General features: G+C 41.0%; 1 protein-coding gene across 20 annotated transcripts in view; it reads left to right on the top strand.

Annotated features, from left to right (window-relative positions):
* The window catches only part of WDR20 (WD repeat domain 20), a 62,034-nt gene that overhangs the window by 13,173 nt on the left and 23,860 nt on the right, over nucleotides 1-25,001 (top strand). The window contains exon 1 of one of the 20 annotated variants that reach the window (XM_025443397.3): nucleotides 19,305-19,322. The exons of 18 other annotated variants lie outside the window; for them this stretch is intronic. The gene's annotated coding sequence lies outside the window, so the exon portion shown is untranslated. Of the gene's footprint in view, nucleotides 1-19,304; nucleotides 19,323-20,109; nucleotides 20,127-25,001 lie in introns of those variants that run through there. One more of the 20 variants, XM_035719561.2, reaches the window with a different exon arrangement.

Raw genomic sequence — 25,001 nt, forward strand, 5'->3', positions numbered from 1 at the left:
TAGGGGTGCATGTAGCTATCAAGACTGAGGCAGCATTAGCTCAGCTAATTAAAAAAAACGGTGGGTATTATGCTTAGGGCTTTCCTTAACAGGGCAGCAGTTGGCATTTCCCCGATTGCTCAGAAAGTGGGAAGCAGGTAGAGCTGGAAAGGCAGAGTCCTGACTGCTGGCTGTACTTCTAAGTGCAGCACTGACTAGGCGTAGATCCATGGCCACGCCTCCTGGGGTTCCTTTGGAGCTTCTACCCTTTTAGACCATCCGCTTTTCTCTCTTCCTTATGGCCCATACTGACCTATGGTCACCTCTGCTCATTGAAGACTTCGGGACTCCCCTCACAGCCTTCCTTTCCACTCCAGTCCTGCTGTCATCTTGGGTGGTTTTATGTCCACGACAAGACACTAGAGGTACCTTGGCTTCCACGTCCACCCCCATCGTCCTCCTCTAGTCCACCTCTGGCACTGATTCCCATAGTGATGCTCTGGATCTCAGCAGCAGCTGAATCGGCTTCAGCTCCAAAATGACTAATTCAGATGGAAACTTGTCCTTCTGCTCCAATGTGACCTTGGTTCCCACCCTTCTAATTTCTCTAGGATACTCAACTTTCTGCTGCCAAATCTATAGATACCATGGGTCCTGTAGCTTCCTTGCCCTCTCTTCAGCAGCATTGGCACAACTGATCATTGGCTTTTCTTTGAAACACTCCTGGTCATGACACTTTAGTTTCGACTCTCTACCTTTCTGGCCCACCCCTCTCCGGCCATTCAGTAGTACTTCTTGCCTTTGCTGGTTCCTTCTACTCCACCTCATCTTGAACTGGGCCCTGTTCCCATTTCCTTTCTCACTCCTCTTGTAAGTCTCTGTTTTCACATCAGTCTCTCTGATGTGCTATTTCCCTTTCATAGAAAGTCTGTTTTCTAATATTGTTTGGTTATGCCTCCCCCCCATCCCCAAAGGAAGAAGTATTTATTACAGTAGATTAACCCAGTGGGTCTTCCTTGGACACATGAATCTAGTTGTGATGGCTTTTAAAATGTACACTGCATGTGCACCTCTGTCACTGTCAGCTCTAGATCTTCCTTCTTGATGGTGACTTTGGCCAGCTCCTTCTCCTGTTGCCTTTTGCTGTCTGGACCATCTGTCTGCAATGGTGGATATGGGCATCACCGGGTTGGATGATGCCCATCCCCTCCTCTGCAGAGCCGTGGCCAGCTTGGGGCTCTTTGGCAGCTGGTGGACTCAGTCACCAGCTGGGCTTCCCTTTCTCATTCTTCCTTCCTGAGCAGACTTGCAAGAGCTCCTCAGTTAAAATGTTGTTTCAAAGAATCAGCTACTGTTTGTTTTCTGTTTCTTAATATGTTGTAATCTTTATTTCCTTTCTAGGTTTTCGCTCCCCCTCTTTTTTATGATGTGTTCAAAGCTGTAGAATTTAGCAGTTATTTTTTTAGCAGTTTTTTATATGTTAGATATGTGGTAATACATACTACTGTTATTAAAATCTAAATATTTTGGGCAGCCCGGGTGGCTCAGCGGTTTAGTGCCACCTTCAGCCCAGAGCGTGATCCTGGAGACCCGGGATCGAGTCCCATGTCAGGCTCCCTGCATGGAGCCTGCTTCTCCCTCCGCCTCTGTCTCTCTCTGTCTCTGTCTCTGTCTCTCTCTGTCTCTATGAATAAATAAATAAAATCTTAAAAAAAAAACAGTCTAAATATTTCATTATTTCTATTTTTATTCCCTCACACTTTAATTTCTAAGCGGACGTGTTTTTAGTTTCTGTTCATGGTGTTTAATTTTGTTATTGATCAATTTGCTTTCATTGTATGGTCAGAGAATATGCTTTTTTGATATTAGCTATTTGAAATGTGATGAGACCTTTCTTTGTGATCCAGTTAGCATGTTCCATATGTTTTTAAAAGAAGGTATAAAAAAAAAAAAAAAGAAGGTATATTCTTGGGTTGCTTGGGTGGCTCTATCACTTAAGCATCTGACTCTTGTTTCACCTCAGGTCATGATCTCAGGGTCCTGAGATGGAGCTGCATTGGGCTCTATGCTCAGTGGGGAGTCTGCTTGAAGATTCTGTCCCTCTGTCCTTCCTCTGAATTCTGCACATATTTTCTGTGAGGCTTAAGGTGATGTAACTGTGTGCATGTTTGTTCAAGTTTTTTGTTGTTCAAGTTTTTAATGCTGTTCCTCTCTTTACAATATTTTAACTGTGTTATTTATCAATTTCTGTTAGTTGTGATAAGTATCTCATTATTCTGGGGACTTGGCAATTTCTCTATCATTTTTTGGTTTATATTACATTTAGAATTGGGAGTCTTTGTGAATTGTTTTTGTGCTGATATATGTACTCTTGATTGTATCTTATTTTATCCAAAATTCTGTTTTGAGGATTGGAAATCGGTTTATTAGTACTTGTATGGAATGACTTTCTTTTCCTTATTTCCAACTTATTTATGTAGTTTTTGTTTTCTATGTGATTTTTTTATCCTTTTTAAATGATTTTTATTTCATTTTTGTCTCTAACACTTTCTTCTCTTGTCTCCCTCTCTCCCCTACCTACTTTCCTTGTGTCAGGAATCTCGGTCATTATTTTGTTTGTTTTATTTTTAGTAATCTCTACATCTAATTTGGGGCTCGAACTAACGACCTCAGAGATGAAGAGTTGTATTCTCTTCTGGCTGAACCAGTGGGGTGCCCTAGGATCTTCACTGCCCTCACACATCTCCCCTGGCACCAGGCAGGCCTCTGACTGGCCCCCTGCTATGCCTGTGCTCCCCTCTATCTTATTCTCTATACAGTAGCCAGTGTGGTCTTTAAAAAGTGAATCTGATTGTCACTACAGCCTCAAATCTTTCAGTGGTTTGAGTTGCTTTCAACATTGAGAACAAAATGGCTAACGTGGCCTGCTACCAGGCCTCGCACAAGCTGGCCCCTGCTTGTCCTCTCTTTCTTTCGCTCTATCGTTCTGATGCACTGCCTTCCTTTGGACTCCTCTGTCCACACTTTCTTACCCTTCTTGCTGCAGATTTTGATGTGCTGTTTCCCTTTCGTAGAAAGTCCTCCCATTCCCCACCCCTTCTCCTGTTAATTCCTACTCCTGTGCATCTTAGCTTCTATGTTGTTTTTTTGCCCAAGCCTTTTACCCTGACCCCTAGACAAGGTCAGGTCTCCTCTCCCCCTCTGCTGGGTCATCTCTCTAGCACATGTCACAGTGAAAATAAAGTAATTTGAGTTAAGTATCCTTGCTCTCCCCACCACCTAAACTAGGTTACTGGCTCAGGAGGGCTGATTTTCTCCGTTTCATTTTTGAGCTCCCTGTATCTGGCTCCTGCTTTTGGTGTGTTACAGGCACTCTGAATATGCAAATGAATGGATACTGTGTAAGTGACTTGTCGCTTGTTTAGTGACAGTGGGAAAATTGGTGTGATAAGCGTGTCTTGTATATGGTTGGTTTTTGGTTACATGTTTTTAAATGAATCAGTTACTGATCTTTCTCATTATGTTTTGTGAGATAATGCATTTAGAGTACAAACGGTTGTGTGTACCCCATCTCTTCCCTGACTCTATCCCTCTTCTCTACTGTCTCCTACACGTACCTTACCTTAGCACTGGCAGCCAGTGGAGGCATGGGAGGAAATTGAGAAATTTGTTCATTTTTAAAAGTTTTCTTATGGGCACCTGGGTGGCACAGTTAGTGGCCAGCTCTTGATTTCAGCCCAGATTGTGATCTCAGAGTTGTGAGATCGAGCCCCACGACTTTGTCTTCGACTTTGTTGTCAGACTCCGTGCTTAGAGGGGGTCTGCTCCAGCATTCTCTCTCTACTTCTCCCTGGCTTGTGTGTGTACCCTCCCGTCTCTCTGAAATGGATAAATAAATCTTAAAAAAAAAAAAAAAAGTTTTCTCAGAGGGGCATCTGGGCTGGCTTGATCAGTAGAGTATATAACTGTTAATCTCTGGGTCAGCTTCAAGCCCCATGTTGGGTGCCAAGCCTACTTAGAAAAGGTGTGTGTGTGTGTGTGGGGAACGCCTGACTGGCTCAGTCAGAAGAGCATGCAACTCTTGATATTGGGGTTATGAGTTCAAACCCATGTTGGCTGTAGAGATTACTTAAATAAAAATTTAAAAATATATTAAAAATAATATAAGTTTTCTTTTATTACTAGTAAGTTTGCTTTGTAGGAATTTGTCTCATTGGCGGCACTGAAAAGGAAAGTTTTTTCCCACTACAGTTCAAAGTAGGGTATGTTTATGGTAGAAAATTTGGAAAATTCAAAGAAGAAAAAAAAACCTCATATCTGGCAACTGTTAATGTTTTGTTATTTTTTCTGCTAGTCCTATTTTGGTGCTCTGTTACACCTTTTAAACATAACTTAGGGGCAGCCCGGGTGGCTCAGCGGTTTAGCACCGCCTTTAGTCCAGGGCGTGAACCTGGAGACCCGGGATCGAGTCCCACGTCGGGCTCCCTGCACAAAGCCTGCTTCTCCCTCTGTCTGTGTCTGCCTCTCTCTCTCTCTCTCTCTCATGAGTAAATAAATAAAATCTTAAAAACAAACAAACAAACAAACATAACTTAGGTCCCTGCAGTGTAGATGCTCATTCAGTATTTAAAAAATTAACCCAGGTATGGATTCTTTTTTAACTTTAAAATCTCCAAAAAAAAATCTCCTACAGCTTCCTATTTTGGAATGCAGATAAACATTGCTTTTTGTTAATGGTGTTCATAACCTATTTTAGAGTGGTTGAGCTTTGTATGAAGGTGTGACTTTTTTTTTTTTTTTGAAATGAACCTATGAGGTCATTGGGCTAAATTGGAGTCGCCAATGACTTCTTTCTTTTTCTCAGTGTACTTCCAAACCTTTAGTAAAGGCTTGTAGCTCTGCCTTAAAATATATCTGGATCACTTCCCACCTCCACCATTATCTCCCCAACGTAAGGAAGCATCATTCCTCACTTAGACTAGGGTGGTTTCCAAGTGGGCTCCCTGCTTCTACCCATACCTTTTACAATCTCTTCTGATGGCAGCCAGAATGACATTTAAAACAATATAGGTCAGATCATATTTTTCCAGTGCTGAAAAATTTCTAATTCTTTTTCATGTCACTTAGAACAAGATCTAAATTCATTATTAGGATATGGTGCCTTCTTTCTCCCAAACCCCCAGGGTGATTTGCTACCACACTCTCCCTTACTCCCTCCATTCTTTTCCTTGAAGAGGAGCCCAGCGACCCTCATGAATCTCACTTGTACTTTCCTCTAACTAGAATCCCTTCCCTGACCAGCCACAGGGCTGAGTCTCTCACTTCTTCAAATCTCTGCCCAAACACGATCCTGTCAAAGAAGCTTTCTGTTACCCTACCTAGAAATGCACTACAGTCACTCTTCTACTCTCAGTGTCTGACTCCCTTGCCTGGCCTTACCACTCTCTGATACTCATTTGATTACTTTATTACTTACTAGAGGGCTTCTAAAACACAAAAGAAGAGGGCTTTACTGTCGTCATTGCTGAAACTCCAGTGCCTAAAACAGTGCTTGGCACATATAGTAGAACTCAATAAATGTTGACTGAGTGGATAGTGAAAGGAATTTATCTCAAGTAACTTAGTATGAAAATCTTTATTTAGGATGTAGGTGTTATGACTTCTCATAGCATATTTTATTTTTCATTTATTATTATTATATTATTATTGTTTTTAAATTTTATTTTTAAAGTAGACTCCATGCCCATCATGGGGCTTGAACTCACAACCCTGAGATCAAGAGTCACATGTTCTACCCACTGAGCCAGCCAGGTACCCCGGGCATATTTTATTTTTAAAATAGGTAATAAATTCACATGGTTCAAAATTCAAAGGACCTGCAGTGAAAAGTTTCTTATAGCCTGTCCCCTAGCCACCCTCTTCCCCTTCTCAGAAGTAACCAGTATGAAATTCTTGTGTTTATTTCCAGAGATGGCCTATGGTTCTATATAAAGAATCAGAAATCTATATTCCTTCCTTTAAAAAAAAATGCAAATTTTAGCATCACATAGTTTTTGCACCTTGTTGTTGTTTTGTTTTACAGAATGCATTTTGAAGATTATTCTTTGTCAGTTTGTAAAGAGCTTCTTTATTTTGTTAATAGCTACACAATACCCCATTATAAGAATGTACAATACTTCCCCCTTTGATGGACATTGAAGTTGTTTCTAGTCTTTAGCTATTACAAACCATGCTACAATAAATAACCTTGTACATGTATCATTTTGCCATGTTCCTAGTATTTCTGAGGAGTAAATTCCTGAGTAGAATTGCTAGGTCAAAGAACATGTGCATTTGTAATTTTGATAAACATAGTCACATTGCATTTCACAAGTTGTGCCGGTTAATACCTCTGGCATAACATACTATTGTTTAATCTTTGCCAGTTTGAGATATGAAAAATAATATAACACTGTAATTTTGTGTTTCTTGTACTGTGAATTGTCATTTCATATATTTGAGACTTTTTTTACATATCTAACATATCTTTTTTAACTGAAGTGTAGTTTATGTATTATGCTATATAAATAAAATATATAAAATATATATAAAATATATAAAACTGTTGTGTTTCAGGTATATGCATTTTCTTTTCTGTGAGTTGTCCATGACCTGTATCCATTTTTCAACTAGGAATTTGGTCCTTTTATGTAAAATAGCGCTTGATCTGTGATTGGAGTGTCAGCATTTGGTTCCATTTGTCAATTGTGTTCTGATTTTGCTCATGGTAGATTTTCTAGGTATGCTTATTTTTGTTTTCATAGGCAGTTGTATTAGTCTGTTCTCTTATAGTTGTGGGTTTGGGACAATTTTATCTTTAAAGATCCTCATGGTTTCTTCTTGTACTTTTGAGGTTTCACTGTTTATATTTAATGTCTCTTTGATATTGCTGAAATTTATTCTGATACAAGATCTGGGATGGGGTTTCAAACTCATTTTTTTGTTTTTCTTTCCTGGAACAATCCTAGGATTTCCTGATCTGTTCTTTATGGAAAATAATCTGTCAGCAATTTTCTGCTGAACTTTGAGTGATAAAAGGCAGTGCACCATGATGTCCTATGTGTTTTTTCAATATAAGTCATGGTTATCTGTATCTTACCACTGTTGACCTAAAAATACAGACTGAAATACAGTCTGTTTGTGAGCACTGTTTTGAAACAAATTTTTCTAGAATTCTCAGATGGTAAATAAAAATTGATTAGGTAGTAATAATAGATGCAGTGATAGCTAATTAACAATATGGTCTATACTTAGGGAGCTCATTCAGTAACTTATGAAATATGACATTTTCCTCTCTTATTTGAATGAATCCTATTTGAGGTCTCTTAGTGCCCTTGATTAATGCTTGGTAACACCAAATTAATAAATGGTAGGCTCCAATGGGGCTTGATTCTCATATCTGTTTCTCATGGCTAGTGATCCCTTTTCTGGGCCATCATCTTATGGAATGAGGGTTCTGAAGGTCCTGGCTGTTGTGAGAAAGGGTACTTTGGGCCTTTGCACCACAATCAATGATGGGCTTTCACTGCTTTTGCTGTTTTCTTCCCAGTTTCATGCCGCTTAGCCTGGCCTTACCTACTGTCCCATCTGTGCATGTAGGTACCATTTTCACATGTGGTTAACTTTTCCAAGAGTTGTAATAGCTCACTTTACTCTAACCATCAAATCTAAGTTGAGCCTAGTAAGAAAGTTAGCTTATGAATGACTTCTTCAAAGCCTGTCAGTTCTTGGAGCACCTAGGTGGTGCATTTGGTTGGGTGTCTGACTCTTGGTTTTGGCTCAGGTTGTGATCTCAGGGTTCTGAGATCAGCTTCCTGTTGGGCTCTGCACTCAGTGCAGTCAGCTTGAGATCCTCTCTCCCTTTTCCTTTGCCCTTCCTGCTCGTGGGCATTCATTCTCACTCTCTCTCAAATAAATATTTATTTTTTTAAAAGATTTTATTTATTTATTAAAAAAAAAAGATTTTATTTATTCATGAAAGCCACAGAGAGAGAGAGGCAGAGACACAGGCAGAGGGAGAAGCAGGCTCCATGCAGGAAGCCCTATGTGGGACTTGATCCCAGTACTCTAGGATCATTCCCTGAGCCAAAGGTGGACGCTCAACTGCTGAACTACCCAGGAGTCACTTAAATAAATCTTTAAAAACAATTTTGTCGGTTCTTGTGATGAGTTTCTTCCATGCTTGGCCGAGCTGACATCTTGATGTCCCTGCACACTTCTTGTGTCTGTTTCTCTGTTTTGATTTTCTTTCAAGCACCATTTCCTACCTTTCTACTTGACTATAGCATTGCCTAGGTATTTGACTTCTTACATTTACAAAAACAGGCTCCTCTTCCTTTTCTCTACACTTTGAGCAGTGGTTCTCTTATGTGAGGTCTGTCACCAGCAGCATCAGCGTGTCTTCAGAACTTGTGGGGATGCAGATTGTGGGGGCCCACTCTAGACCAGCTGACTCAGAAATACTGGGGGTGGGGCCCTGCAATCTGTTTAACTAGTCAGTGTCTCTGATGTACTGAAGTTTGAGAGCCACTACTTTATGGGATCTAATTCAAGGCTCTCTCTGTACAGTAAACACTCAGTAAATGCTTATTGGCTATTTAATATGTAGATCACATTAATAGCCATTGATTACTTTGTATATCATTACAGCTGCCATTTATTGAACACCTACTCTGTGCTGGCACTTAACTAGGTGCTTTCACATATGTTGTTTCACCCGGAGACACTTTGTAAAATAACTAGTGGTGTTTTCCACTTCAGACAAGAAGGGAGGCTGGCTCTAAGGAGTGAGGTACCTTGCCAAGGCTACACAGCTGGAAAGTGACACAGGAGAGCTGTCAGGCTCTGAAGCACACACACTACCTTTCTCGTAAATCCTTTTTCCCACAGAGTGCATGTGACTGTGTGGTTGCTATTTGGTCACATAACAAATTATGGTAATACCCATATTTCTGGATTTCCTCATTGTATTCTTTTTTTTTTTTTCCTTAAGATTTTATTTTTAAGCAATCTCTACCCCCAAGGTGGGGCTTGAACTCATGACCCTGAGATCAGGAGTCTCAAGCCCTACTGACTGAGCCAGCCAGGTGCCCCCCACCCAACATTATATTCCTAATCTACTGAATAACATCTGTTTTTTGTTGTTGTTGTTGTTGTTGTTGTTTTGTTTTTTAATAGAAATAGGCTGGGATGCCTGGGTGGCTCAGCAGTTGAGCATCTGCCTTTGGCTCAGGGCGTGATCCCAGAGTTCTGGGATCGAGTCCCACATTCGGCTCTCTTCAGGGAGTCTGCTTCTCCCTCTGCCTGTGTCTCTGCTTCTCTCTTTCTGTGTCTCTCACGAATAAATAGATAAAATCTGAAAAAAAATAAAATCTTTTAAAAAATAGGCTATTTTATTTCCTTTTTCTAATATGTATTTACCTATAGTCTGTCAGAGAAGCAGGAGGTATGAGAGACTTTGACATCATAGTCCATCCTCCATAGATTCACATATCTAGCCCTCACATAATATGTGCCACTTGGTAGTTTTGTCTCAGAAATTTACTTTTATTAAGGTAAAGTTGGTATACTTAACAACAGTTCTCGCCACTGAACTTATATTTACAACTTCGAAAAATTAAGCTACGTTGAATTTGGTAAAATCTTAATTGGTTGGAAAAAAATCTTAATTTGCTGGCTTTGCTTTAGTCCAGCTGCGTTATGAAAGTGAAATGAATAAGTATCAGCAAAGGGAGCACTGCTGTGACCCAGGGGACAGTTGTCATCTCTGGTGATGGGAGAGGGCTTGTCATTTAGGTTCTGTGTGCTCGCTCTTCTCTCTTTGACCCCCCCCCCCCAACATCCCCCACACCCACATTTCTGGACAGGCAACTCAATAGAAAAATACATTTATCTTTAAAATGCCTCTGAGGAATCCCATGATTTTTTTTTTTTTTGTAAAGATTTTATTTATTCATTCATGAGAGAGACAGAGAGAGAGGCAGTGACACAGGCAGAGGGAAAAGCAGGCTCCCTGCAGGGAGCCTGATGTGGGACTCGATCCCGGGACTCCAGGATGATGCCCTGGGCTGAAGGTGGGTGCTAAACTGCTGAGCCACCCAGGGATCCCCCCATGCTTGTTTCCGTGCTCACTGTACCCCTGGTTTGAATGCATTTAGCAAGTATAAATTGATGTCATTTACTTAATAATGGTAATAGCTGATGATAGCGCATACTTACATAAGCATGTTGTGTTGGCTCTACTCTGACCACTTACATACTGTCACTCCTAGTCTTCAAACACTGTATGTGGTAGAACTACTGTATTATCCTTATTTTCCCATTTTGTGGAAACAGTAGTGCAGAAAGGCAAATAACTTGTCTAAGCTTACAAGGCCGGGAATGCAGAACCTGAGTCGGACCCACACATCCTGGCTCCATAGTCTGTGCTCTTAACGCTCCTCAAAATGTAATGTAGGTTTTCAACCAGAATTTCTCTGAAATGTTTTACTTTATACTTTTGATATGGTATACTATTCAGTGTTTTTGTTTTTCTGGGTTAGGACCTGTGTGGAGGATGGAATGGCCATGTGAGTTCACACAGAGAAATAATTCAGGTCCCTGAAAAATCTTAAATAATTGAGTTGTTTGCCAGGTTCTCAGGCAGGAGACATGTGTCCTGCAATGTGGGCAGGTGGCCTTCTGGCCGGGGACTCTGTGGGCTTGAATACCAGCCTCCTAGCACCTTACCCTGGCTGGCTCTTTCTGCTTTGCCATGCTCTTCCTCCTTTGGGTCCTTGAGTGTGCCATGGTTCCTTGCTGCCCAACCTTCATGCATGTGGCTTGAGGTCCAAGGACTTTGTACTTGGATTTGCTGTAGATAGACAATAAGGCATTTGGGAGTGTTATGTTGTGTGTCTCTTCAAATTTAAAGATAAATCTAGTTGAAGTACTCTGTGTGGAGGAGAGATCAGAGATCTTTCCATACCACCCTAGGCTAGACTTTTAGTTTGTAGCCACAGGTGATACTTATGGGACTGACTGGTATTTGGAGTCTCAGCTTTTGTCATAACCAGATGCACCATCAAGCTGAGCTGCAGGCTGGTATTTCTTAGCTTTCGGTATCTTTGCAGCCCAACTTAAAACTACTGCCTGTTGTGCCATCCTTTTGTATTTGCATGCATCCCTGCTAGCCAGAACTTTATTAGTGGGCAATGGCTCTGCTGCAAAGGGAGGACTTTCCAGAAGGCAGTCAGGAGGTTTGGAAAGAGCTGTGGGAGTGGGCTTTGGCCTTAGTTGCTCAGGACATAGACAGCCAGCTTGAAAACTCTGAATTAATCAAGAAGCAAACTGCTCCTTTCTCAGCCAAGGGAAGGCTGGCAGCGGTTCGAATTTACCTGTGAACTTTGCACCAGCTAAATGAGTGTCATTGGGTTTATGCTAAACTTAATGAGTTTTGCAGAGTCCTTGTATTTCTTTATATTATAAATACTAGAATTTCAAGTTCTGACAGTTACTGTTTGATGTAGAAGCAAGAATGCCACAGGTGAAAGAAAGGAAGACAGAAGTGAGGGCTTTAGGTTTGGTTATTCTGTGCTTTCTCCAAGTTGCCTGGGATTAGCCCACATACCCGGAATAGGCCCAGAGCTCCAAGGTCAGCTGCCATGTGAATCGATGATACTATTTTAGGCAGTTTACATCTTTGGTCTTAAGTTGCAGCATCTTGAAAGCAAATGTGGCTTTTTAAAAATCACCACTTTTAGCTCTCTCTTCCAATTCCGTGAATGTGAGTCTTAGGTTACCTACCTTATAATATGAGACTGTTGTGTATAGGGATCTGTTACAAAATTATTCACACTGGGAAATAAGTTGCTTCTTCAATCCATTTCTTTGTGAAGGGATTTATATTTAACTTTTTAAGCTACTAATTGCACATTTTTAATTATGTATTTGATTACATGAGATAATGAATGATAAGTGGAGTGGAGCAAAAGTGCAGTTGTTGCCAAGTGTTAACTTTTGGGTTATGGTTGATTCAGCCCTGGGTGTGGAGCTTCTTAATCAGTTACAAACTGGTTGGCCTGCTAACCTACATTTAAAATACAGTGCTGTCCCCATTTAGACTATGAAATAATACTGTCCCTATTGAGCCTAATAGTTTTATTTCAGGCCTCAGAGATCTTAATTTTTAAATGCTAAAATATTTTAAAATACTAAATATTCTGAAATCAGAGAAATGAATTCCACCGTGTTACTCTTAGTTTCTTCTGGATTAAGGATAATTTACAACTGAGTTTTCCTGAAATATCTAGAAGAGCTTGGGATGATGATGAATTCTCAGTTCAATTCTTGTGAGAAAGATAGGGATTCAATTTGGAATTTACATTAGAGCAAAAATTAGGAGATAAACTTGGAACAGATCAGATTTCCCAAAGAGGACTGGAGACAAGTTATCTTTATTTGCCACTGTAGCAAATTAGGAACACACAGCGAGCCTTCTCACACTGTGGTGCTGTTTGAAGAGTGGAACAGTAGAAGCAGCTATGGCCTCCTTACTTGTCCTCTGAATGGTTGGCTCCTTTAAAGAATTTTCCTGTCCTTTCTCATCTCATTGAGTGACATCACTGGTGCCACAGAAACATTAATAACAGACTCCAGCAGTCCTAATTGGCGTGAAATTTATGATTTGTCTAGTTCAAAATATATCATCACCTGCTGGTGATATATCATCCTGTTCATGCATTTACTCGATAGAACAGTAAGATTTATTTTATGGTGAATTTTACTGTTTACAAGGCACGTATTTTTCTGTGATCTTGTGCTAAGCCATGACATGCTTTTAAGCTACTTAGAATAATTTTGAAAGAGTTTTAGTGGTTTTTGGCCTTTTTTTTTTTTTTTTTTTTTTAAGATTTTATTTATTCATGAGAGAGAGAGGCAGAGACACAGGCAGAGGGAGAAGCAGGCTCCATCCCGGGTCTCCAGGATCACGCCCTGGGCTGAAGGTGGTGCTAAATCGCTGAGCTAGCCGGGCTGCCTGTGTTTGTTTGTTTGTTTGTTTAAAGAAATTACACAAATAACATATAATTATTGATGAAAAGTTAGAAATTAAGATACACAAAAAGTTATCACCTAAATACTACTGCCAAACCTTTAATAACATTTAATAGTTTGATGCCTATCTTTTCAAAATTTTTGGTGCAAATATATACATATAAATAAATGTATATTCCAAAAGGAATTATACTTTATAATTATGGAAAATTTCCAGCTTACAGGACAGTTGAGAGAATGGTGTAGTGGACTTCCATACCCCTGTCTCCCAGCTTCACCACTTGTCAGCATCTGGCCAGTCTCACTTCATTGATTCCATCACCCTTCCTGCATTATTTTAAGGCAAATCCCAAACATCGTATCGTCTGTATTTTATCCATGATACATGGACTCTTCTGAGAAATAAAGCCACGATTTTCACACGTAAAAACTTACATTTGAATATAGTCTGTCCTTTGACAGATTCATAAATACTCTGTGTAGTTTCTTGATTCATAGGATCTTATTGTTATTAACTTTTTAATTTGAAATAATTATAGATTCGTAGGAAGTTTCAAAAAAATGTGAAAAACCCAGTTTTTCCCAATGGTAATATTTTGCATAACTTATAGTACAGTATCAAAGTCAGGAAATTGACATTGGTGCAATCCACAGAGCTCATTCAGATTTCAGCAGTTTCAGATTCGTGTGTGTGTGTGTTTCTGCACAATTTTGTCCCATTTGTAGATTCATGTAATCACTACCACAAACTTTTTTTTAAGACTTTATTTATTTGGGGGTGGAGAGAGAGAGCATGAGCAGGGAGATGGGCAGAGGGAGAGGGAGACTCCCCACTGAGCAGGGAGCCTGATGATGGGGCTCCATCACAGAACCCCGAGATCATGACCTGAGCTGAAGGCAGATGCTTAACTGACTGAGCCACCCAGGTGCCCCACAAATAAACGTTTTATAGTTGGCTTACATATATTTTCAAACTTCCAGACAAGGACCACACGTTGCATTTAATGTACATGCCTCTTAAGTTTCTCTTTTGTAAAAATTACTTTGCTGTATTTTCACTCTTACAGAAAAGTGACAAGAATAGTACAGAGAACTCCTATATATCTGTCACCCAGACTAATTGGTTCTCATTTGCCCATTTATCATTTGTGTGCTCCCTTCCCTTTCTCGTGTGTGTGTATAGTGTATATCATTTGAGACTAGTTTGTAGACAATGTACCCATTTATCCATATAAACTTCAGTTCCTGTTTGCTGAAAACAAGAATTTTCACTTCTATAACCACAGAACATTTATCAAAATCAGAAATAAAACATTATCTAATCAACAGTTCACATTAAGATTTTACCAGTTACCCTAGTGCTGTCCCTTAAAAGCCATTTTCCCCTGGTTGAGGACCTGGCCAAGTTCAAACATGGCAGGCTCTTCAGTCTTGTTCATTGTGGACCTGTTCCTTAGCCTTTTGTTTTCATGATCTAGACATTTTTAAAGGTTCAGACCACAGTTATTTTGTAGAATATCTGTCCATTTGGATTTGTCCGATTTTTTTCATGATTAGATTCATGGTCTGCATTTTGGGGGGTACCACAGAATTGATGTGTCCATCGCAAGGCAATTTGTCAAGAGGCACATGATGCTGATTTGTCCAGTACTAGTAGGTAAATTCATGTGAGCCTTGATTAAAGTTGTATTTACTAAATTAATCTGTTGTAAAGTTCCATTTTTCTCTTTGTAACTGAGATGTAATTTGTGAGGGAACACTTTGAGCCTACTATATTTCCTGTTGCTCTTGAAACCTTCCTTCATCCATTAGTTTTAGCATTCATGGATGATTTTGGCTGAATGATTTATTATTGTATTGCAGTGATGGTTGTAAATGGTGATTTTCAAACTCCATTACTCTTTGTACACTTATTAGGTGTTAGTCTACTGTAAGGAGAAGCTTTCTTCATTTATTGATATCAGTATGAACTCAGATTCTTTATTCAACGACAATTCTGTAGTATCATTTTGATACTTATTTTTTATTTTTTCCTAAGTAATTTCCCAACATGGGGCTCAAACTTACAGGCCCAAAATGAAGAGTCGTGTGTTCTACTGACTCACCTACCCAGGTGCCCCTCATTTTAATGTTTTTCCTGCCCCCATCTTTGCCTCATGGTAGCTCCTTTTGCCCATTGAGGCTTTGATAGCTTTCTTGCTCAGAGGTACAAAAAGTTGTTCCAAATTTATCTTGTTCATCTTTGCCCCATACCTGATATATCAGGTTCCAGGAGCCTTGGTGACTTTGAGTGGCAAATACCATTTGAGCTATACTCTAGGCAATAGGAATTGCTAATCTGGTGTTGTTTCTATACCTTTTTACTGGACAGAGTTAGAAAATGCTTCTATTTTATTTATTTATTTATTTTAATTTTATTTATTTAGAAAGAAGACACATGAGTTCGTATTGGTCTTTCCTAATCAAATCGAAGATGGAACGATTTTACATTTATTCCTCATATGTGCAAAGTCTCAGCTTCTAATGACATTCACAATGAGCTTTTTGGCCTTCTTCTATAAGATATATTTAAAACAACAATACACTAATGTTACTAAAATATGATTACGGTGTGAATATGATTTTAGATTTCTTTCAATTTTTCTGTCTTTAGAATCTTATTTTTTATTGTTTCATTTTTCCCACTTAATATAGCATGTAACATCCTTCTTTGCTAGTAAGTATCTTCATTTTAAATGGCTACATGATATATTTACCCATTTCCTTTTTGGAGCACAAAAGATGTTAATGTTTCATTATAAGCAAAGTTCAGTTGGCTGCCTTTGTACATGTGCTTGCTCATTAAATTTTCTTTTTAAGAATAGCATACGGACAGAAATGTATTTAATTGTTAATTTTTCACAAAGTAGGATCAACCCCAGATTAAGGAACAGCATTCCTGGCCACCCAGAACTACCTCCCCTCTGGCCCTTTCCCCACACTCTTCAGTGGTAACCACGGTCCTCACTTTTAGCATCACAGATTAGTTTTCCTTACTTTTGAACTTTAAGTAGAATTATTTAGCGTATGCTTCTTTTATATTTGGCTTCTTTCAAGATTATTTTTCAAAGTTTGTCCATATTTGTTCTCAGTGCAGATATTCCATGATTAGTATTCCATGTAGAGCCCACTGTTTAGCTGGACTCCTGTTCCTGGACATTTGTGTTGGGCCAGTTTGGGGCTATTACAGATTACACACTTGAAAAAATAAATTCTAAGGAGGCATTCCTAGGAGCTGAATTTGTGTTTAAAGGAAGGAGGGCTTTTGCTACATGCTGTCAGATTGCCCTGCATAAAGGCAGAGCCGGCTTTATAACTCCTTCACTGGTGAGGTGAAGCCAGCCTCTCCCCATTCCTGTTTGTGCCAGTTTTACTGGTCCATATTTTGAAACTAGCCACTATTGCATTACTATGCTTAAGGCAGCTTATGGTACATTTCAGGTGCCTAGAAAAGCTTTCTTTAATCTGGTAGGGGAAAAAAAACATCAGAAATGTCTGCGTGGGGCAGCCCGGGTGGCTCAGCAGTTTAGCGCCACCTTCAGCCCAGGGTGTGATCCTGGGGACTCAGGATCAAGTCCCATGTCAGGCTCCCTGCATGGAGCCTGCTTCTCCCTCTGCCTGTGTCTCTGTCTCTCTCAATCCCTCTCTCTTTCTCTCTCTCTCTCTCTCTCTCATGAATAAATAAAGAAAATCTTTTTTAAAAAAGGAAAAATGTCTGAGTGGCTATTACTGAGGTGTCTTTTAAGACAGTTATTCCCTTAAAATTTTGGATTAGTTGGGGAGATAAGTCATACAGGACAAGTAACAGTGTAAGTGCCAAGTGAATAGTTCTGGGGATGCTATAAAAGTGCAGGTGATGGAGAGGTCAGAGCCTTTCCTCGTGATAGTATTGAGAGCAGGTCAGCTCTGTTGCTCTCGTCCAGCCGAGGCTACTTTCTTCAGCTGTGCTCTGACTGGAATAGAGACAAACTCTTTGAATTCCAGAAGCCAAATAGAATATTTTGGCCACGTGTTCTAGTGGCTCATCTCCTTTCACTGTGTAAGATAAGTTTAATATTCTCTCATTCTCTCTAGCTGTCTTCCTTCCTATTTGAAAACACAACAATGTACTGACTCTAGAGTGCTGTCATTTGATATCTAATTACTGCCACACATCAGTGGCATTTTAAAAAATGTCTTATGTTACAGTGGAGTCTGGGTGGCTCAGTCGGTTAAGTATCCAATTCTTGGTTTTTGGCTCAGATCATAATCTTGCAGTCATAAGATCGAGCACAGCATTGGGCTCCCCACTCAGTGTGGAGTCTGCTCTGGATTCTTTTTCCAGTGCCCCTCCATGCTTTTGCACATGTATACACATGCGTGCACTCTTTCTCTCTCAAATAATGTAAAATAAAATCTTAAATAAATAAATAATTTTGTATGTTACAGATTCAAGTAGTTCACTGTTCCAGTTGAGTTTGAGTGATTGCAAAATTAGCAGCTTGATGTGGTTTAAAATACAGTTCTAAGCTCAGTGAAATGGGCTGGTCACCTCTGCTCCCTGAGCCTCAGTTTTTCAGTAGGATGGGGAAATGATTGCTGGGAAGTGGCAGGGCTGCTACACAATAGGGGATTTATAGTATTTCTTACTGAAAATGGGAGCTACTCTTCAGATTGCTTAGATTACAAAGCAACCTGAATCAGAAAATTTAAACATCAGCTCTGTGCTGTGCCAACATCATAAGCTCATGGATCGTCTCACTGTCAGGAAGATAGTAATATAGTAGTTAAGCAGCATGGGGGAACCACTCATTCCTTGGAATGGTTTGCAGTTCACCATTGTCACAACACTGTTAGGTCCTAGGATTCCTTCCCAAGCCCCTTTAAGAGGGAACTTAAAAAAATTATTTTCTAAGAATGCAAAATGAGTATCTTTTGCAGAAATAAAACATTTTGCCTTTTCTTCCATGTGGGATGTTAGTATAGGAATGCATATTTTATAAATATTTAACAGATTTAATTTAAAAAATAGGTCATTTGAATATGTCAGCATTTTAATGTACTGAGATCTGATGTTAGAATGTGTGCAAACTGAATTTATCTAATGTGTATTCATAGTTTCTCCCTAATGAAGAAGTCAGTGCTCTGTTAGCCTGCAGGATGCACCACAAACAGCCATCCAGAGTATTTCTCAGGGTGGGAAGAGGCTTCACCTGAACGTAGCATTCCATTCAACAACATGAGGAGTTGAAGAGGTGGCAGTTTAGCGGCTTATTAAGTTTGGTTTTTAAAAACCAAAAGAGGAGTCAGTTTTCCATAGCAAACCGTTTTTAAGTGACAGGCTGCCTTGGGGGAAGAAATGACTCGGGATAGCAGAAGCTGGTTGTTTCAGCTGGTCTTTGGCTCGCAGTGCTGGGCCGCAGGAGGGGATGCAGCAAATCACCTCGGTCCTGCTTCCTCCCCCAGAGAGGGCATCTTCCCTGTTCCTTCAGGAAGTCTTTTTTTGGATTACAGTTAGCAGTTCCCCAGATTGTTGCTGTGAAAGTTCAGTGAACATATTTTAAACCTTCTGTGACTGGGCACCTCTTCCCATTCTGGAATGACCACCAGGTGGGCACTTTGTCTTTTACACCTCATCTGCCTATATTCTGATGATGTCTGGCTCGTTGACCTTCCCTGCTCTCTCCCTGCAGGGAACTCTCGGCCACTTCTCACATCCTGGCTGCTGCAGCCAGGTACCCAAGAGGAGCTCTGAGATGCAGGTGGTGGGTACTCATTCCGGGGCCAGAGCCCAGCAGATGCATGCTAGCAAGTGACATACTGCTGATTTGTTTTTAGTAATGGGAAGGGGTCCAATGTGTCCGTGCAGGTGGGGGTATGTGCTGTGTGTCTGAGGAGGGAGGAATGGAAGCTAAGGGAGGGAAACTGCAATCTTGTTTTGGAAAATTACATTGAAAGGAAAACATGCCCTCGACTTGGTTTCTGCTATTATCTTTCTCCAGGAAATTTAGGACAGGAAGAGCGATCTGTTTTCCTTATTTATATTTCTTTGAAGGTGTAATGAATGATGAGAATTTTCAAAGCCTGTCTATGATAAGCAGCAAATCCTTATGTATGCAGAAGGAGAAATACAAGTTACAAAGAGGAGAACTAACTTTCCCAAGTGCCTTTGAAGTGCCAGGCATTATGCTCGGGACTCTAGCCTGTAACTCCATTTTAATAAAACAGCTGTGCGAGCTAAACACAGTGAGAAGGTAGGTCTGGAATCTGGGCCTCACTGATCAGGGCTGGACTATTTGATTCCCACTTGGGCAAGAGTGGGCACCTGGAGTCACACAGTGATGGGATTTCAGCTCTAGCTTCCTCTCACAGCAGCCTAGCTCACCTGGAAGGAGCGCAGGGGCTGGCATTGGGACCGGCTGGACTCCACTGTTTGCCTCTTGACAGCTGATTCTGTTTCCCTGTTTATAAAACACAAGTGTCAGTAGTCCTCAGGGCACAGGTTTGTAACAAGAGCCAGAAGAACCAATGCGCAAAGGTGCTTTGTAAACTGTAAAGTGATGTACCAGTATTTGCTAGCAGAGATTGTTTTCTTTCACAGATGGGTAACCAAGAAGGCATTAGTTGTTAGTCAGGATTTTGGTAAGCAGAAGGATCACACATTTGCTTTTATGTATGTCTGGCTAGGGGACTTTTTCTTCCATTTTCGGAATTGTTTCATTTTTGCAATAAATATTGCTGATACCATTTATATGCCAGGCCTTCTATTAGGTGTGGGAGATAGAGTGGTAAATAAGGCAGAAGAGTTTCTGTCCTTTTTGAAACACTGAAACTGTACAATAGATTCATATTTTTTTCCCCTACTGGGATAAGAGATTCCATACCTGATTGACTCCTTTACTACCCCTGATACATATTTTAAAATCAGTGTTAGACTCTTTAAATACTGTTTGTGCCAATTATGCAGGTATTTTGGGTGTAGCTGAAGAAACCATGAGGAAGATGGCTTGTGTGGGTGTTTCACACAACCAGCCTGTTTTGTTTCTGCTTCAGAGCAGGTAGGTTGTACTGTAGAGTTGGTGTCTGTGTCATGCCTTACAGCTGATTGATCAGAATGCTAAACTGTTCACCTGCATGTGTGGTATGGGCATGAAGATGTTTGAAAATTGCTGTTTGGTATTTTTGTCACTGGAACCAGGTTATTTTCCACCGTGGTAAAGAACTTTTCGGTTAGGGATGCTTGGGTGGCTCAGTGGCTGAGCGTCTGCCTTTGGCTCAGGATGTGATCCCGGGGTCCAGGATCGAGTCCCACATTGGGCTCCCTGCAAGGAGCTGCTTCTCCCTCTGCCTGTGTCTCTGCCTCTCTGTGTGTGTCTCTCATGAATAAATAAATAAAATCTCTTAAAAAAACACACACACACACACATTTTGGTTGAATAGTATATTGAACTTTGTTCACAGAGTGAACATATCTCAGTGGACAGTCTCCTTTCTGTTTGCACCAGGATCAGAAAGCTTCAGCACTTCCCCAGGATGACCAGCTAGTGGTGGGCCAGCCCCAGACTGTGGGCTGCTCCCTTTGCTTGCACTGGAGACCCCAGGCCTGACTAGGTGGAAAGTCCCCGCCACCCCCACCCAAAGACTAGAATGGTCTGTGTAATGTGGTTTATTTTGGATCCCAAGTCTTAAAGAAGGACTCCAAATGTTCCCTTTCTTTCCAAGTAAGTGATCCTTTGTGGACCTGGAAGTAATTGCTTGCTCATTTTTGGCTCCTATTTTGGTTGTTTGAGATGTGGTCCAGAGGAATGCTAATAGAAAGCATGGTATCAGTTCTCTTCTGATTTTCAGATGGCATAATGGAGACCTTTGATGTCACTAGGGCTGCTCCAACTATTTTTTTTTTTTTTTTAAAGATTTTATTTATTTATTCATGACAGTCACACACAGAGAGAGAGAGGAAGAGACATAGGCAGAGGGAGAAGCAGGCTCCATGCAGGGAGCCCGACGTGGGATTCGATCCCGGGTCTCCAGGATCGCGCCCTGGGCCAAAGGCAGGCGCCAAACCGCTGCGCCACCCAGGGATCCCTGCTCCAACTATTTTTGATTAATTCACTCAGGCCTTCAGTGACTCAGCAGCCTCCTGACTTTTTTTGTTGTTTTTAAAAGGAGCTGGACTTTCACAGTATATGGAATACAGTTAACGTCAAAGCTAGTAAATGTGGCACTTAGTGATAGGCACTCAGTGAAGGTCAGGTTAAAAAGCATGCTTCCCAGAGGTGAGAGTAGGAAGTCATGACATTTGTGCTGCCGTGAACAGAATTTGTTTGGAAACTGCATGAGGAAGGTATCCGAAGTGAAAAGAGTGTAAGGAAAGGCAAGAAAGAGTAAAGAGCACAGGCAGCATGTGAACAAGTGCCTTTGGAGGAAATGCGTGTGAAGGAGAAGGGATGATGAGGTCCATATTAGGAAGGCCTGTGGGTGCAAGCTGAGGAATTCAGCCAGTGTTAGGGCACAGCCATGGAGGTTTTAAATGGAAGAGTGACCTAAGGCTTCATGAAGATGAATCTAGCATCATGTTGGATGTGGGTAGATATGGGTGGATGGACTCTTTTCTGACAAGTTCTATGCGACTGGTTCTCTCTGAAGTGATTCTCAGATGGGGAAGGAAAATATAAAATTTAGGGAAAATCCCACCTTATTACTGACACTGCCCTCCCCCTCATATATCATAATCTGACATGCATTTTCAAAAAGATGTGTTTCTGAGATATTTTCTGTATCACATCAGATGCTTCTAGGCATTCAGGAATGTCAAGTAGCAGGTTCACATGAAGGGGGCTTGGCACAAGCCCACATGTCTTCTCTGAGTTCTGCTAAGGGCTGTGCCAGGGTGCGGGGGCCCTGGCAGTGCAAGCAGACCCATTGAGCCTGTGGGAGCTTTCCTTTTGCTGAGGCGTTCTCCAGTAGGTCAGGTGGGGGCCTGGGGTGAAGAGTGAGCTGGAATAAGAGGACTTCTTTTGCAGACCTTTATGACATTTTTGTTTGTACTTATTGATCAAGGATTTTGATAACCAGCTTGTGTCTGTGGTAGGAATTTATAAATCATCATTTAAAATTTTTCTATTGCGAACAAGACACAGATTATTTGCAATCAGTAACTTCTTATGCAGAAACAAATGAGCATAAAATACAATTTAATCTTACCCCTGAAAAATTTGGAATACTCGAGTTTCATTTGTTCAAGACAGCACTTGTGACAGACCAGACACTGCTGGGGCTGAGTAACCAAACGTGATCTAATTCTTAACATTGGTAAGATTTTTTAAAAATACATTCCACTATAAATTCGTGTTTAAGAATTCAGGTAATTAACAATAATTAGGATGCAGATGCATTAAAAAAAAATTCCAAGTGATCTAACTCATCTATGCAGAATTCACCAGAAAGCTGAAACATAAAGGCTGATTTTGTGGAATAATACAGTGGTTATTACTTAATAAAGAAGTTCTGCTCCTTAAAGGAGTTTTATTGTAATTTTTTATAGTAATTATAATTTTATTGTAATTGATAATAGACATAATACTATAATCATATAAGCGATTAGATACTAAATTTTGTGGAACAAATTAAGGACTTGAGAATTGAGATAAAGGAGCCAACCCAAAGAACGGGGGTTGGGAAAAGCTTTTTGGAGGTGGGGCTTGAACCACTGGATAAAATCCCCACCCCACCCCCCAGCAGTAGGGCCACCCTCCCGCAGAGGGCCTGCCCAGGGCTGGTGGCTGGGCCCTGAAGGACTGAGTCCCTTCCCTGTCCCTCCCCAGAGGATGGCAGGCCAGTGGTATCAGTGTCCCCAAGGCAGGGTATTTTGGGGGCGGACTGTGATGTGAGAGATGTGAATGTGAAGCCACTGGTGCCCAGCAAATGTTTCACTCCACAGGTGGAAGTCGGTGTCACTCCAATGTAAGGGAAATTAGGAAGCTATGACAGGGACAGATTAACAATGGTAGCTGCCAGTCAGGTGAATCTGCACGCCCTGTGCTTCATAGATCCATTCCTGGTGGGCCTCACCACTCACTTGCTGTGGAGCACTTTGCCTGAGGCCACCCGTCTTCCCAGAGGGAAGGCAGGCTTTGAACCTAGGCCTGCCTGGCTCCAAAGTCTGGGTTCTTTCTCCTGACTTCCTTTCCCTGGGAAGCCATCTAGCAACACCATGCAGAAGAGGCATGGCTGTTCAGGTGGTTATTACTGCTACTAAAATGTGTGTGAATTCAGTGTCTGTGTTGGCACCCCTCCACCCCCAAAGAAGAGAGGAAGAGGAGGAAGAAGAAATAGGACACCAACACATTAATAGGAAAAGAGATCGAGGGGCAGCCCCGGTGGCGCAGCGGTTTAGCGCCGCCTGCAGCCCAGGGCGTGATCCTGGAGACCTGGGATCGAGTCCCACGTCAGGCTCTCTGTGTGGTGCCTGCGTCTCCCTCTGCCTGTGTCTCTGCCTCTCTCTGTCTCTATGAATAAATAAAATAAATAAAATAAAATCTTTAAAAAAAAAAGGAAAAGAGATCGAACTTGGTGATTGGTTGCAGAAGAAAGAGGACAAAATGGGTCAGAGATGACGGCATTGCTCGAGATGAAGGCAGGTACTGGTAACCAGACTTTCTCCCTCTGGTGTTGGGCTCCATATAGCTCAGTGACCTGTGGTGGAGTCCATGGGTTTCTCAGAAGTCGAATTTCTTACAGGCATATACCTAGCAGTCACATAGGGCTTCATAGTAGTTTGTGCTTGCTGTAAGGGCCATGTTGCTTGCTGTTCTAGTAAGGCTGGTGCCGTTGGGGGTTGGGGACAGGGAGTCACCCCAGATGAGAGAGATTCTGAGTGTTTCTTGGGCCTCGGTTTACTTTTGTGCCTCCTAGGGCAGTGCTTCTCACCAGTGTTGAAGGACCAATTGTTAAAATTTTCCATCTGTCTAGACTGCTACTTTATTAAAATTTTAAAAAAAAGATACTGGGAAACAAAATGATAGAGGTGCACAATACAAATTCTAATTTTTATTATTGAGTCAATAGAAAGTTACTCTGTCCGATTGCCATAAAAGTTTCTAAATGCTTATTCTCATCTCTGTACTTAATCTTGCCTGTAGACTGGCGCAGACTGGTACACTGTGAGAGCCCTGGTCTGGGAAGAAAGTTGTTAAGCAGATTAGTAAGCAGGATGTTTTGGGACTATTTACATGATTTAAGAGTAAAAGTAGTCTTTCTATTGGCATTTAAAATACATGTAATCTAATTACAGATGACATCTTTTCAATAAAGTTCCTTATTAGGCAGGATATATAGTAAATATACCAAGAAGTGAGCTAATGTAGTTACTGGGAGGGGTCTGTAAGTTTAACTCTACCCTAGTAACAATATTCAGGAAAATGGATGTGCTTACTTCCTCTGTTGTTTCTGAAAACCATTGGATGTTCTTTTGCTCATTTAATTTATATTGTTTTCTCTGCTAATTTTTGTCTTGCCTTTGAATTGATTTTTATAGTTTTGTGCATAATTTTAGATATGTTCTTTAAGGGGGAAATTCCCTAAGCAAACTTTAAAAAAAATTCTCAGATATATGCTGGTGTAGAGATCATGTAATAATTGTATGTATTTTAGATTTGGTTTTTGTCTCTAGCTGCCAATGTCTTTTTCTAGCTTGGGCTCTTTTGACATTTACCAATACCTTCTCTGCTCTGAAATTATTTGCTAAAGGTCCCTTAGTCTAGCTGCTTTTTCCCTGCTTTCAGGACCCATCCTGGGAGCAGCTTCCCTCAGGTGGCCTGTCCCTGGCCTGTCCCTGTGGGGGAACGGGAGGGGGCAGAGGTGGCTTTCTCTGGCCCCTGAAGCTCCCTCATACCTCCTCAGGGCACAGCCTTCAGCCTGCCTCAGCACTTACT

Source organism: Canis lupus, chromosome 8 (genome assembly GCF_003254725.2).
Source record: "Canis lupus dingo isolate Sandy chromosome 8, ASM325472v2, whole genome shotgun sequence".
NCBI lineage: Eukaryota > Metazoa > Chordata > Mammalia > Carnivora > Canidae > Canis > Canis lupus.